The sequence below is a fragment of the Schistocerca americana genome, chromosome 2, assembly GCF_021461395.2.
Source record: "Schistocerca americana isolate TAMUIC-IGC-003095 chromosome 2, iqSchAmer2.1, whole genome shotgun sequence".
NCBI classification, from domain to species: domain Eukaryota; kingdom Metazoa; phylum Arthropoda; class Insecta; order Orthoptera; family Acrididae; genus Schistocerca; species Schistocerca americana.
In genome coordinates, this window is record NC_060120.1 from 1017778877 (window position 1) to 1017795552 (window position 16676).

Below are 16676 nucleotides of genomic sequence, written 5' to 3' on the forward strand. Positions count from 1 at the left end.
GTGTCCTATGGTTGTTACCTATCTTTTCCGTTTTTGTACGTCAGAGCTCTTCCATCAATTTTCATATCGTCGTAATCACAGCAAGCAATTAAGGAAGTTTTCTGAAAACAAAAAGCCACTTCGATTGTGTCCTTTGACCATCAAGGAAAAGGGCTATACGTTATTTCTCCTCACACATGAGTAGTCCAAAGAGATACGTTATCTTTGGTTCCACAGTTTCGCAAAAAGCGGTGGCTACTGGAATAAATGACACCTCTTGTACTAGAATCAAATTATATATTTCCCAAGCTTAAAAACCCTTTTCACAGTTTCTACGCACAGAACATTTTTATGTTAATTTATGATCCTGTATTTTAACATTTGGAAGAGATCTTATTGGATTCCTGACAGAAAGCAGGGACGGAAGGAATTACATGCATACATCTGAAGTAACTGCGGTAGTGCTTTCTTTAGATTCTTTTGTTTTCCTAGAACTAGGCAAAATACATTGAATGCCTTTGTTACTGCATTCCTGTTTCTAAAATATAGTGTTCTGCTTTATGAAACCTTATTTCTCTTGATTATATCCATTGCGGATGACGAACTGCAACTGCGATTAAGATTGCCCGTTTATGAAGGTGTAATATACAGCCTCCCTCTTTTTAAACGTGATAGGAGTGCTAGTCCTGCGAGGTTCGCAGGAGAGCTTCTGTAAAGTTTGGAAGGTAGGAGACGAGGTACTGGCAGAAGTAAAGCTGCGAGGACGGCGCGTGATTCGTGCTTCGGTAGCTCAGTTGGTAGAGCACTCTGCCCGCGGAAGGCAATGGCCTGAGTTCGAGTCTCGGTCCGGCACACAGTTTTAATCTGCCAGGAAGTTTCATATCAGCGCACACTCCGCTGCAGAGTGAAAATCTCATTTTGTGATACAATTTGTTGAGTCTGGTGTACTGAGAACATGTCCACCAAGGTGGCTGACACCTATAGCGTGATGGCTCTGAGTAAAAGTTCACAACATTTTTTTACTGAATCAGGTATAAACAATACCCTACGTAGCTCTCGTTTAAAGACCAGTAACGTTCCGCATAATATTTGACTAGTAATCATTGTGTATCCAAGTCCTAATGAGGTTTTGTTTGTGCTTTCAAGAAGTTCTAAGTCCATCCAGCAGCTATCAATTGGTGGGCGAGCGGCGGCCGTCGAATGTGGGTAGTAGTCTGTGGTCCGTCGGCGTTCGCCGTACTCGCTGGCAGAACGTCGGGCCCGGAAGTAGACGCGCTGACTCTCCAGTGGAACCAAAGTTCAGCCTCCACTTCGCTCTGCTGTCGCAGGACTGTGCAGTCCCCTACATACGCAGTGGGTGGGAGGTTACTTAGTAATGCTCTAATTCCGCCCACATGACAGGCGCTGCAAAACAGTGCGGCATTATCGGTGTGCTCTGTGCACTGACTGGAACGGCGGAGTCGTCGCGCACCCCTAACGCCTGCTGTTCAGGCAACCAGGCTGACTCTGCTGTAGCACATGCAGCCTCTGTGCCCCCGTATTAACTAGTTTTCGAGACCATGCAGGCTCTTCATCAGCCGGGGTGTTACATGAACGTTATTATCTGTACCACCAGCATCTTGACACTAGTACCGCGGTGCTGGCGGAGCAAAAGGGACATTTTAGCGTAAGTTAACGAGGCGTTCGTTGTTGTTGTGGTCTTCAGTCCTGAGACTGGTTTGATGCAGCTCTCCATGCTACTCCATCCTGTGCAAGCTTCTTCACCACCCAGTATCCACTGCAACCTACATCCTTCTGAATTTGCTTAGTGTATTCATCCCTTGGTCTCCCTCTACAATTTTTACCCTCCACGCTGCCCCCCAATACTAAATTGGTGATCCCTCCATGCCTCAGAAGAGGTCCTGCCAACCGATCCCTTGTTCTAGTCAAGTTGTGCCATAAATTTCTCTTCTCCCCAGTTCTATTCAATACCTTCTCATTAATTATGTGATCTACTCATCTTCAGCATTCCTCTGTGGCACCACATTTCGAAAGCTTCTATTCTCTTCTTGTCTAAACAATTTATCGTCCATGTTTCACTTCCATACATGGCTACACTCCATACAAATACTTTCAGTAACGACTTCCTGACACTTAAATCTATACTCGATGTTAACAAATTTCTCTTCTTCAGAAACGCTTTCCTTGTCATTGCCAGTCTACATTTTATATCCACTCTACTTCGACCATCATCAATTATTTTGCTCCCCAAATAGCAAAACTCTTCTACTACTTTGAGTGTCTCATTTCCTAATCTTATTCACTCAGCATCACCCGATTTAATTCGACTACATTCCATTATCCTCGTTTTGCTTTTGTTGATGTTCATCTTATATCCTCCCTTCAAGACACTGTCCATTCCGTTCAACTCCTCTTCCAGGTCCATTGCTGTCTCTGACAGCAACTCTGAAGTCTTCAAGAAACGAAAAATCTTTATGTTTCAGAATAATTTTTGCACTTCCTCTTGGTATCAATGACAAATACGTTCTGATAATAAACATTTTAGTCATTTTACACACACACAGCGTATTTAGGTGCACTTGGTTTGACAGTAAACAAACACTGAATGTGTGACACTTTGTCACATTGCGACCTTTCACGGGAGATGCTTGTACACTACTGGCCATTAAAATTGCTACTCCACGAAGATGACGTGCTACAGACGCGAAATTTAACCGACAGGAAGAAGATGCTGTGATATGCAAATTATTAGCTTTTCAGAGAATTCACACAAAGTTGGCGCCGGTGGCGACACCTACAACGTGCTCACATGAGGAAAGTTTCCAACTGATTTCTCATACACTAACAGCAGTTGACCGGCGTTGCCTGGTGAAACGTTGTTGTGATCCCTTGTGTAAGGAGAAGAAATGCGTATCGTCACGTTTCCGACTTTGATAAAGGTCGGATTGTAGCCTATCGCATTTGCGGTTTATCGCATCGCGACATTGCTGTTCGCGTTGGTCGAGATCCAATGACTGTTAGCAAAATATGTAACCGGTGGATCCAGGAGGATAATACGGACCGCCGTGCTGGATCCCAACGGCGTCGTATCACTAGCAGTGGAGATTACAGACATTTTATCCGCATGGCTGTAACGGATCGTGCAGCCACGTCTCGATCCCTGGGGACGTTTGCAAGACAACAACCATCTGCACGAACAGTTCGACGGCGTTTGCAGCAGCATGGACTATCAGCTCGGAGACCATGGCTGCGGTTACCCTTGACGCTGCATCACAGACAGGGGCGCCTGCGATGGTAGACTCAACGACGAACCTGGGTGCACGAATGGGAAAAAGTCATTTTTTCGGATGAATCCAGGTTCTGTTTATAGCGTCATGATGGTCGCATCCGTGTTTGGCGACATCGCTGTGAACGCACATTGGAAGCGTGTATTCGTCATCGCCATACTGGCGTATCACCCCGCGTGATGGTATGGGGCGCCATTGGTTACACGTCTCGGTCACCTCTTGTTCGCATTGACGGCACTTTGAACAGTGGGCGTTACATTTCAGATGTGTTACGACCCGTGGCTCTACCCTTCATTCGATCCCTGCGAAACCCTACATTTCAGCAGGATAATGCACGACCGCTTGTTGCAGGTCCTTTACGGCCCTTTCTGGATACAGAAAATGTTCGACTGCTGCCCTGGCCAGCACACTCTCCAGATCTCTCACAAATTGAAAACGTCTGGTCAATGGTGGACGAGCAACTAGCTCGTCACAATGCGCCAGTCACTACTCTTGATGAACTATCGTATCGTGTTGAAGCTGCACGGGCAGCTGTACCTGTACACGCCATCCAAGCTCTGTTTGAGTCAATGCCCAGGCATATCAAGGCCGTTATTACGGCCAGAGGTGGTTGTTCTGGGTACTGATTTCTCAGGATCTATGCACCCAAATTGCGTGGAAATGCAATGACATGTCAGTTCTAGTATAATATATTTGTCCAATGAATACCGGTTTATCATCATATGTATTACTTCTTGGTGTAGCAATTTACTGGGCAGTAGTGTAAACAGGAGGGGCGTTCAATAACTAATGCAATACATTTTCTTTATCGTCCAGTTTCGGTTGAGAAAATGCGGTATTTGTTGTGGGACATCGTGAAATATTCCCGCTTCAGCACCTGCATTTTTATGAAGTTCTGATACGTGGCGGTGATATAAATAGCCTTCAAAATGGCGTTTGTAACGGAGGTGCGTTCCAAGGAGAGAGCTGTCTCTGAGTTTCTTTTAGCAAGAAACCAAAGCATCCCAGATATTCATAGGCGCATGCAAAATGTCTACGGAGACCTAGCAGTGAACAAAAGCACGGTGAGTCGTTCGCTGAGGCGTCTGTCGTCATCGCAAAAATATTGCGGAAACCTGCCCGATCTCCCGCGTGCCGGCCGGCAGCAGAGAGCCGTCACTCTTGCATTGTTGTAACGTGCGGACACCATCATTCGAGCTGATTGACAGATCAGAAACAAACACCTCGCTGCTCAACTGGACGTCTCTATTGGTAGTGCTGACACACTCGTCCACCAGTTGGGGTGCTGGATTCCTCGCCGCCAAACAGAAGACCATAAAGAGCAACTAAGGAACATCTGTGCGGAATTGCCTGCACTTTATGGGGCTCACGCTGACAATTATCTGTCGAACATGGTCACAGGCGATGAAATACCGGTTAATCACCTCGAACCGGAAATAAAACTGCAATGCACGTAGAGACGTCACACGACCTCCCCTCCAAATAAAAAGTTGAAAGCCGCACCTTCAGCCGGTGACGTCATGGCGACGGTCTTCTGGGACTCTGGAGGCGGTTGTTCTGTTTGATATCCTCGCACATGGAGCAACGATGAACTCTGAAGCTTATTGTGCTAGCCTCATTAAACTAAAGAAACGATTTCAGCGTGTTCGTCGCCACAAAAATGTAAACAAACTTCTGCGTGTCCATAACAACGCTCGGCCTGACACAAGAATGAGCAACCGAGAAGAGCTCACACAATTTCATTGGACCGTTCTTTCTCATCCAATCAATTTCGCAAATCTCGCACCTTCCGACTTCCATCTGTTCGGCCCAATAAAACATGACCTCCCCGGGAAGCAGTACGTGGTTGATGGGGAGGCTGTTGACACAACAAGACGCTCCGACGTCGACCAGTACAGTGGTAACTCGCGGGCGCACACGCCCTCCCAGTAAGGTGGCGTACGGCATTCGCATTGGAAGGCGATACGGTTTTGTAGGCAAAAGAGTGAGGGGTAATACCTTGTACTGGAGTCCTGCTGTCAGAAAAAAAATTTAGTGCATCACATGTCGAAGCTAGAGATGTGGCAAAGTGTAATTCCTAGTTCCTTCATACTGTTCTCACTTAGGTTCAGTGTTTGTTTGCTGTGAAAGCGAGTGCATCTAAACTTAAATTGTGTGTGTGTGTGTGTGTGTGGAAACTGGCTAAATGTACATATTCCCTTATCTTTGAGTGGTGATCATTGTGCAATTTGAAAGTTGGTGGCAATAATACATGCTCTACATCCTCGGCGAATATCGGATTTCGGAATCTAGTGAGCAGCCCCTTCCGTTCAGCGCGTCGTCTATCTGCAAGTGTGTCCCACTTCAAACTTTCTATGTAATTCGTAACGCTCTCGCGATGGCGAAATGTACCAGTCACGAATCTTGCCGCTCTTCTTTGGACCTTCTCAATCTCTTGAATCAGACCCAACTGGTAAGGGTCCCACACAGACGAACAATACTCTAATACTGGACGAACTAAAGTATTGTAAGCAATTTCGTTTGTTGAAGGACTGCATCGCTTCAGGGTTCTACCAATATACTGCAATCTAGAGTTCACCTTGCCCGTTACTTGTGTCATGTGATCGTTCCATTTGACACCATTTCGAATAGTCAAACTCAGATACTTGACTGATGTTACCGCTTCCAAAGACTTGGCATTTATTTTGTACTCGTACATTAATGGGGATTTTCGCCTTGTTATACGCAGTAGGTTACACTTACTAATATTGAGAGATAACTAATTGCCAGTCATTACAACACGAATTTGTCTCCTGTAAATCCTCATTCCACAACCAGATCCTTTATGTAAATCGCAAAAAGCAGTGGACCTATTACGCTGCCCTGGGGCACACCTGAAGTTACGCTTGTTTCTGTTGAAGTCACCCCGTTGAGGACGACATACTGCTCTCTGTCTGTTAGGAAACTTTCTATCCAACCGCATATGTCATCGGATAGACCGTAAGCGCGCACTTTTTGGAGCAAGCGATAGTGCGGAACTGAGTCGAACGCCTTACGACAGTCGAGAAATATGGTTAGCATGGTTAGCAAGACGCAGTGCAACGTAAGTATCCTAAGCCATAATGATCTTTTCGCTTCGTAAACATTTCGTTATAAGACGGGGTATAGAAAATAATGTTCCCGTGACACCTGGATCTGATGATGAGCGTAGAGTGGCTCGGAAACTGACTAATGGTACAAAAAATCATTTCAAACCCAAAAAGAAACTGTTTGGATATTTCACCTACTTAAATCACATTCTTCTTTAGCTTACCTAGCAGCTTTACGTAAATAAAAGAAGGTAACTACCGTCTTCTTAATATGATCCCTTCTGTTGATTATCTTTTCCTGAAGGGAAATGACGTGTCTACGTAAATAAATATACTAAAAACTAAACTCCTCCAAAACAGGCTATGAAGGCCCAATGGTACCGACCGGCCGCCGTGTCATCCTCAGCCCACAGGCGTCAATGGATGCGGATATGGAAGGGCATGTGGTCAGCACACCGCTCTCCCGGCCGTATGTCAGTCTACGAGATCGGAGACGCTACTTCTTGATCAAGTAGCTCCTCAGTTTGCCTCACTGGCGCTGAGTGCACCCCGCTTGCCAACAGCGCTCGGCATACCGGATGGTCACCCATCCAAGTGCTAGCCCAGCCCGACAGCGCTTAACTTCGGTGATCTGACGGGAACCGATGTTACCACTGCGGCAAGGCCGTTGGCATGAAATATACTACCATTCTTTTATGTATGACACTCTAGATTTAAAAAAAAAGTCAAAAACAGCGGTGATAATAAAGTGGACCCACTGTTATCTGCATTATCTCTTTCTCTCATTTTAAGAAGATACTTCTCTAACGAGTATTTTAATCCAATAACAATAATTTGACTTCTTTCTCCATAAGTGAAGGAGTTTCCGCTGAGGTTACAGGGTACTGTGGTCAACGGTCGTCGAGGAGCCTTTTACGCTGGCGCAGCCCAACACCGCCCACTGCTCGGTGTGAACTTAGTGATAATCTGCTGCTCGCGCACGGCGGCCGGAGGGTCTGCTTACACTTTGAAACTGAGAGCGCCAAGCCGCACCCGCTGCTGCCGGCAAACTTGGTAACAGTTGCTGCGGGAAAATTACGCCCCAGCTGAGCCCCAAAACCGAGAAACTTCCGCAACAGCTTTCGGCATCATAGTTGTCCTCACCTGACTTCCTCTAAGTATACAGCACAGTTTCGCTGAAATATGACCGACCTCAGCACAGACGCAAAACCTGGTATCAGCTACTCCTGGTTGCCTCTTCTCAGTATACCAAGTTCGGTTTCTCATACACATAAAGGTATACAAATTGGTTCACAAGAATTGGAGACCAGAAGAATTATTGCTACGTATACACAATGATCCGAAAATGCTTCCTATTTTTCTTTTTTTAAAAATTATTATTACTACCTAATAACTTACATGTGACGACACTGACGCTAGTAGAATGAAGTGCGGGGGTGTCTTACAACTTATGATGGTTTATGCATTTTTTTCTTTTTTATCCAGGAATGAGATACTAACAAGATGCTGACACTATGCATATCTATCCGCTCTTGGGCTGTACTTAGATGGAGGTTCGTTGTTGTCAGTTACATCAATGGTTACGAAAATGGTTCAAATGGCTCTGAGCACTATGGGACTCAACTGCTGTGGTCATAAGTCCCCTAGAACTTAGAACTACTTAAACCTAACTAACCTAAGGACATCACACACATCCATGCCCGAGGCAGGATTCGAACCTGCGACCGTAGCGGTCGTCTGGTTCCAGACTGTAGCGCCTTTAACCGCTCCGCCACTCCGGCCGGCAATGGTTACCGAAGATAAATGGAATATACGCAAGAGGAATGCCAAAATGCTGAGGACTTCACGCTCGTCTGATGCGCTTGTCAGTGATTATCTTATGAGCACGGTGAACGTCCGAGAACAATCGTCACCGACCAGACCGCAACTACACATGTCTTATCACACAAGGACTTTCTTTATGAAACCGAACGCGGGTACCTTAGCGGTGTAGCATGTGGTCTAGCGCAAACAATCAACGTTTTCCCGAATCTCATGGCGAGTTGACGGTCGAGTCAGTATACTCCTATCTTATATAGTATATTATACGCTGTCGTATCTGATGTCGCTTAGGCACACGTTACCGTTGGTTCTCTGCAGTCGGTCCGGCTCCTGGTGGGGCGTGAGAAATGTTTGGATTTCCAGTACCTCTTTCAAATTATTGTGAGGTTACAAAGGATACTGTAATAGTATAACTAATTTGCTGGATGTGGTAATGTTTACTGTGGAAGAACAGTTGGGGTATAGCAACCACAAGTCAATATACACTCCTGGAAATTGAAATAAGAACACCGTGAATTCATTGTCCCAGGAAGGGGAAACTTTATTGACACATTTCTGGGGTCAATTACATCACATGATCACACTGACAGAACCACAGGCACATAGACACAGGCAACAGAGCATGCACAATGTCGGCACTAGTACAGTGTATCTCCACCTTTCGCAGCAATTCTCCCATGGAGACGATCGTAGAGATGCTGGATGTAGTCCTGTGGAACGGCTTGCCATGCCATTTCCACCTGGCGCCTCAGTTGGACCAGCGTTCGTGCTGGACGTCCAGACCGCGTGAGACGACGCTTCATCCAGTCCCAAACATGCTCAATGGGGGACAGATCCGGAGATCTTGCTGGCCAGGGTAGTTGACTTACACCCTCTAGAGCACGTTGGGTGGCACGGGATACATGCGGACGTGCATTGTCCCGTTGGAACAGCAAGTTCCCTTGCCGGTCTAGGAATGGTAGAACGATGGGTTCGATGACGGTTTGGATGTACCGTGCACTATTCAGTGTCCCCTCGACGATCACCAGTGGTGTACGGCCAGTGTAGGAGATCGCTCCCCACACCATGATGCCGGGTGTTGGCCCTGTGTGCCTCGGTCGTATGCAGTCCTGATTGTGGCGCTCACCTGCACGGCGCCAAACACGCATACGACCATCATTGGCACCAAGGCAGAAGCGACTCTCATCGCTGAAGACGACACGTCTCCATTCGTCCCTCCATTCACGCCTGTCGCGACACCACTGCAGGCGGGCTGCACGATGTTGGGGCGTGAGCGGAAGACGGCCTAACGGTGTGCGGAACCGTAGCCCAGCTTCATGGAGACGGTTGCGAATGGTCCTCGCCGATACCCCAGGAGCAACGGTGTCCCTAATTTGCTGGGAAGTGGCGGTGCGGTCCCCTACGGCACTGCGTAGGATCCTACGGTCTTGGCGTGCATCCGTGCGTCGCTGCGGTCCGGTCCCAGGTCGACGGGCACGTGCACCTTCCGCCGACCACTGGCGACAACATCGATGTACTGTGGAGACCTCACGCCCCACGTGTTGAGCAATTCGGCGGTACGTCCACCCGGCCTCCCGCATGCCCACTATACGCCCTCGCTCAAAGTCCGTCAACTGCACATACGGTTCACGTCCACGCTGTCGCGGCATGCTACCAGTGTTAAAGACTGCGATGGAGCTCCGTATGCCACGGCAAACTGGCTGACACTGACGGCGGTGGTGCACAAATGCTGCGCAGCTAGCGCCATTCGACGGCCAACACCGCGGTTCCTGGTGTGTCCGCTGTGCCGTGCGTGTGATCATTGCTTGTACAGCCCTCTCGCAGTGTCCGGAGCAAGTATGGTGGGTCTGACACACCGGTGTCAATGTGTTCTTTTTTCCATTTCCAGGAGTGTATTTATGGAGTCATCTTCTTGATAAAGAGAGGAGGCAGCATATAACAGTTTCACATTGAATTACTTAGTTACATAATTGCCTATGTCTCAGTGCATAACTTGGTACATATGTTAATAATGTAAGGTGTGCTTGTCTTGCTATCCATTGGATTTGCTGGGTATGATCACTGAAATGGGAGTACTCCACAAACATAAGAGCTCTTCAAAATCGTTCAAAACTCAGATTTAAAGCATAGTAGCAGGGATAATATTTTGGACATTAAAGAACACGTTTTATATAAAAGTTCAGTCGTAAGGATGTTTGAGAACCTCTGCATAATAAGTTATTGTCTTTTATTGTGGAGGTACTGTTCAGTTTTCGATCTATGTAGAGCAAAATGAGTATTTCGAATGCCACACCTTTTAGGCAAAGACGTGATTAAACAAAATAAGAGGGCTGAAACTGCCAAAAAGTGGAGTGCCCTTAAATATGTAAATAATCTGATGATTGTCTACAAAATAATATAAGGTATTTAGTTTTACGTATTTTAATATTGTAACATTGTAAATGCATGATGGCCATGTTTAGAAATAAAACATTTGACTAATGTAGTGTCACGAGACCGGAACCAGGAGAGAGGATAGGGGACAAAGATCGTGGTCTTTTGCTCGTGGTCCGTCGGCGCGGCAAGGTCGGTGCGGCTAAGAGCCGCCGACATAGTATCACGTGGCCATCAGTTTTTTTTGTTTTTTTTTTGTAGATGTGATTTAGTAAAACAAAAACGTTTTCATTCTAAACTGTTGTCGGTGTAAATGATTTGTGAACGATCGTGATTTAGACAAATACTTGAATTCATTCACTGCTGTACTTAGGCTGGCTACTTACTCAATATAGGGCGCGAATGCAACTGTGTACAACTGAACCCCTTTTGCAGACGAGTCATGATAAAAGGTTGTGTACAAGCCCGAGTGAAGTTGCATCATGAAGGTAGCAGAGACAAAATACAGGAACCGAACTGCTATTTACAACTTGTACGAAAACCAGACAGCAGTTGTAAGAGTCGGAGGGCTTGAAAGACAAACAATTGTTTGAGAAGGGAGTGAGGCAGGGTAGTAGCCTACCGTCGATGTTTCTCAATGAAAATGAAGTTCTCGGTTGATATAATTCTGAGGTATCAAGGAACAGATGGCTTGGTATGGAGGCACATTCGGGAAAAAAAACTGTAGAGAGAGACCTAGGGTTAACTACAGTAAGCAGGTTGGATTGGATGGAGGTCATAGTAATTATGCAGAGATGAAGTGGCTTGCTCAGGACATACTCGCGTGCAGAGCGCTAAATGAGTCTTTGGATTGCCCGCAAAGGGATGAAGATTTTTGCTGCTAGCTGTTGTCAGAAATCATTTTCATGTCGCCCTTATTAAATTAAACATCTTTTTGCTCATCCTCTAAATCTGCAGCGCTCTAACAAATATGTATGAAAATGCCGCGCGCAGAATAGAGTTTTTTTTTGGGGGGGGGGGGGGGGGGAGTTGTCTTGATGTTCGGTTCCTATTTGACGAGATAAAATTTTTGATTTAGCCCGGACCAGCAACCATTTGTACAGCCATTCAAACATCTTTTCTTACTATAGCTGTGTTACAGTAGTATATTAAGCAAGGTTTAAGCGACGAACCGGCGCTGGCGCCCAGGCAAATTGTGCGAATCGATTAATTCCTATCACAAGGGGTTTTAATTGGGCAGGAATTAGAGCTCAGCTAATGGAACCATCTGTATGCGCACTGTTCAGATTTTACACGTAAAAACATGCAAGAAAAATGTTTTTTCTAGGAGGCTTTTGAAGCGAGCCACATCTATGTTTTAAACTTGCACGAATCGGTTCAAGATTTACACGAAGGCAGATAAATGGATAAACTCAAAACGAATTTTTTTTTATACAGTAATCTTTATCCATTGTCGAGATATGATTGTACATGTAGCACATAAAATCCGTTCATATGTGAATTTAATGCGCGGGAACGGTTTAAAGTGATTTAAACAAATAAAAACTGCATTCTGACGGCAAAATTGAAAACTCGCTTTCAGAAATCTAGCTTCTTTCGGATTTTACATGCAAAATAAGTTTTTATTTTTTATTTTTTCGAGCGCCAGTTTTTACGCGCAAGAAACACGTTTTTTCTGGTAGGTTTTTGAAGCGCACCATTTCTGTAATTTAAACTTGCACGGTTTGGTTCATCTCTGCACGAAGATAGATGAGTGGATAAAGTGAAAACGAAATTTTTGCTACCAGTAATCTTTATCCGTTGTCGAGAAGCGCTGGTTTAAATTCAAGCTAAAGGTAACATGTAAATTTCGTGCTTACGTGAACTGAAAGCCCGGAAAAAGTTTAAAGTGAATCCAATTAATAGAAAATTCATTTTTAATATAAAATTGAAATCTCCCCGTCGAAAATCTAACAAATCTAGCTTCATTAGGATTTTAGGTGTAAAAAAACACCTTTTTTCCACTTCTATGTTTCAAACTTGGGCAATTTTGTTGAAATTTTGTAAGTAGGCTGACAGATACATTTAATTAAAGGTTGTGCTGCTATTTTGTGAAAGCTTTATCCATTACTACGATATAGCGGTCTAAAGTTGCACACACGTTGGCCGTAAAATCTTCAAAAACTTCTATCCTATCTCGTAGAGAGTTTGAAAAAAGAATGGTTCAACTGGCTCTGAGCACTATGGGACTCAACTGCTGTGGTCATAAGTCCCCTAGAACTTAGAACTACTTAAACCTAACTAACCTAAGGACATCATACACATCCATGCCCGAGGCAGGATTCGAACCTGCGACCGTAGCGGTCGTGCGGTTCCAGACTGTAGCGCCTTTAACCGCTCGGCCACTCCGGCCGGCGTAGAGAGTTTAGTTTCGGACAAAAGAAGCTTAAATTGGTCTATTTTCGTACAGGATTGAAAATTCGATAATATTTTATTTTGAATACATTGTTTCGCAGTTCTTCTGCTTATTTCAACCAATCAGACACATAATTAATGAGTATTGGTTGTTGCAACATTTCGCGGTTAGATGCTCCTATCACAGCACAAAAAAGGCGAATATGTCTTGGGAAGATATAGGTAAGTAAAATAAGGGAACTACCTTTCCGACTTATCTGCCAGCTTCAAAGATAGTTAACTCAAAACATCTTGACATATTCGCGCTTTATTTACAAAATAACCCTTCTCCCTTAGCGCAGTGAGCTCTCTTACATGTAAGAAGTTGGCACGCCTGCAACTTGCAATTTTACAGGCTACAGTCCCTGATCCTGTGCCCAAAACCCCGAAGATTTTCCAGCCATAGTAAACAATATACAGGGTGATTATAATTAAAGTTAAACTTTCAAAACGCTATAGGAACACCACCACTACTGAGGATAACGCAAAATTGCAACTGAATATTATCGGAGAATGGGAAAATGTACGGCAGAAGAAAAAAAAAATAGTGTGAAAGTTGATCAATATATGGTGCTGTATGCGTCAGAATACGTAAATGAAAATACTTGTCATGCGCACGACCCACTGAAGTTAGTATAAACATGCCGGGTACACGGCTTTTCCTTCTTTCGAATCTGCGACGTTCGCCATGACTGTCTCAATGCAGGATCGCGCTCTGCTTGTAAAGCTGTGTTACAAGGATGATGACTGTGCACACGTCGCTCTGCAGAAGTTCCGGACTCTGAAGCGTTTGAGAAAAGGCGTTGCTCCGATGACTGCCATGGGTCTGGAGAAAATGATTCGGAAATTCGAAAAGACCTTTTGGTGTGCAATCTGGTAGAGGGATGAAACGAATTGATTCGACGTCAGTGGAAGCAGTGGCCACAGCAATGCAGGAGGAGACGAATGATGGTGTGCAAACGTGTAGTGCACGGTTAATTGCCCGAACATTGGACATACCCGTGAGCACAGTGCGTAAAATCCTACGAGACATCCTTCTTTGTATCCATTCAAAATTACCCATGTGAACGAGTTGCTTCCTGTTGACCTGCCACCAAGAGAGACCTTTGCTTTAGAATTTCTTGCTCGCATTGAAGTGGACAGTGAATGGGCATGGAAGATTCTGTGGACAGACGAAGCCCACTTCCATCTGACAGTATATGTGGGTACACAGAATTGTCGAATATGGGCAACGGAAAATCCACACGCAGATCAACCAGTGCCACTTCATCATGAAAAGGTGACTGTGTGGTGTGAGTTTACGGCATCATTTATCATAGGGCCATATTTTTTCGAAGGCACACGTGCTTCCTGTCCTGTTACCTGTATCGTCACTCGTAAGCGCTGTGAGTGTCTTTTGCGGAACCACGACATTCCAGCTCTCCAACAGCGTGGATGTGTGGATGGGATCATTTTTATGCAAGATGGCGCACCTCTGCACATTGCAAATCCAGTTCAGCAGCTGCTGAAACACCATTTCGGTAATGCTAGAATTATCAGCCGCCATTTCCGTACAGCCTGGCCGTCCCGATCACCTGATCTTAACCTGTGTGACTTCTGGCTGTGGGGCTATCTGAAAGATGTTGTGTTCAGTGTTCTGATTGCAAACTTTGCTGCACTGAAGGCACGCATTGCGCAACACATTCTAAACGTGACCCCTGAAACACTTTGATCAGTTGTGGAACATGCTGTTCTCGATTTCAACTTGTTGCAGAAAACGGTGGACAGCATATTGAAAATGTTTTGCGCCAGTCACACAGAAATTAGTGATCGGATTTGATTTTGATTGATGCTTTTTATGCAGTTTTTGGCCTCAGGACAATTAAAAACCGGTGTGATTGATGCTTTTTATGCGGTTTTTGCCCTCAGGACAATTAAAAACCGGTGTGATTGATGCTTTTTATGTGGTTTTTGGTCTCAGGACAATTAAAAACCGATTTTTTCTACCCGATGTGCCTTGCCGTGGTGGTTTGGCTTACGTAACTAACAGTATCACACAATACACCCACGCGCATTGAGTAGTAAAGTTTGTTTAACGTTAATCGTACTCCGTAGGCATTGTTGTATAATTCATTTCTAATTTGTAGTCGACCACTATTAAATTGGTACATTGTGTAACTATTTATTTTTCTTCTGCCATAAGTTTTCCCCCTTCTCCGACATATTCCGTTGCAATTTGACGTCATTCTGACTAGTAATGTTATTCCTACAGCGGTTTGAAAGTTTAATTATAATCACCATGTATAGTAGCATATGGCTGGAGAGCATGTAAGTAACAGCCAAAAAAAGTTTTTTTGGGGGATGAAATTTATGACTGTGGGTTTTTCCTGGAGGACATATTCTTTTTTAATTTTTTGAAGGGGTGGTTGATTTGCTCCCTGAGGAGACCGTTTCTCTCCCAAACACCCCCCTCCACATTATAAGTTTGGTGGTGTGTGTAAGAACAAATTTTTGTGCTTCTAGAGAATGGAATGTGTCTACAGTAGAAAGTACCCAGAAATGGGGGTGCACCTTTAACAGTAAATATTCCAGAGTGGGGATGCATGCATCGTAAACGTTAATGATACTATGCGTTATATTGCACGACCACAAATGCTACGTTGAATGACCTGATTGCATGTGTCATGTTGTATGACATGACACGATGCATTTTATTACATGACATGGGTACTAATAATGAAAAGTAAAAAAAAAGCGCGAATATGTCAAGATGTCTTGATTTAAATGCCTCTCAACCTGCCAGATAAGCCGAAAAGGTAGTTCCCTTCTTTTACGTCACTAACTCTGCCCAGGACACATTCGCTTTTTTCATTCTGGTTTGTATCTAAAACAATAATAAAAATGTAAAACCGTCGTGTCTACACATTGAAAATATTAGTCAAAAACTGTCCCGAGCGGTCTAAGGCGCTGCAGTCATGGACTGTGCGGCTGGTCCCGGCGGAGGTTCGAGTCCTCCCTCGGGCATGGGTGTCTGTGTTTGTCCTTAGGATAATTTAGGTTAAGTAGTGTGTAAGCTTAGGGACTGATGACCTTAGCAGTTAAGTCCCATAAGTTTTCACACACGCTATTTTGTCGAAAGTCGACATGTTAAGAAACGTGGCTGTTGTACTTAAGGTTTATAATTTGTATAAAAAACAGCTACCAGCCACATGTATGGTTTAAAAAGGTTTATTATCTTCAGACCATGACCGGTTTCGGATTTTTCTTTACAAATCCATCTTCAGATGGCAGATTACAAGCATTCTTAGTTGGACCTAGTTTTGTTTATGTTATTCGTTTGCTGCACTGGGAAAGAAAAGAAGTATTTTTGTTGTCATATCGGTAATGGTATTTTTACGAAAGCTTTACTTCTTTTACAAAATCTAATTGCTCATGAGATGGTTTTTATAAACCTGCAAGTTTACTAATGTTTATAAAAACCATCTCATGAGCAATTAGATTTTGTAAAAGAAGTAAATCTTTCGTAAAAATACCATTACCGATATGACAACAAAAATACTTCTTTTCTTTCCCAGTGCAGCAAACGAATAACATAAACAAAACTCGGTCCAACTAAGAATGCTTGTAATCTGCCATCTGAAGATGGATTTTGTAAAGAAAAATCCGAAACCGGTCATGGTCTGAAGATAATAAACCTTTTTAAACCATACATGTGGCTGGTAGCTGTTTTTTTATA

General features: G+C 44.4%; 1 protein-coding gene and 1 pseudogene across 2 annotated transcripts in view; both read right to left on the reverse strand.

Moving 5' to 3' along the window:
- Positions 1–16676, reverse strand: part of LOC124595633 — a 267034-nt gene that overhangs the window by 137218 nt on the left and 113140 nt on the right. The gene's annotated exons all lie outside the window — the stretch shown is intronic.
- LOC124597378 lies at positions 6889–7006 on the reverse strand (annotated as a pseudogene).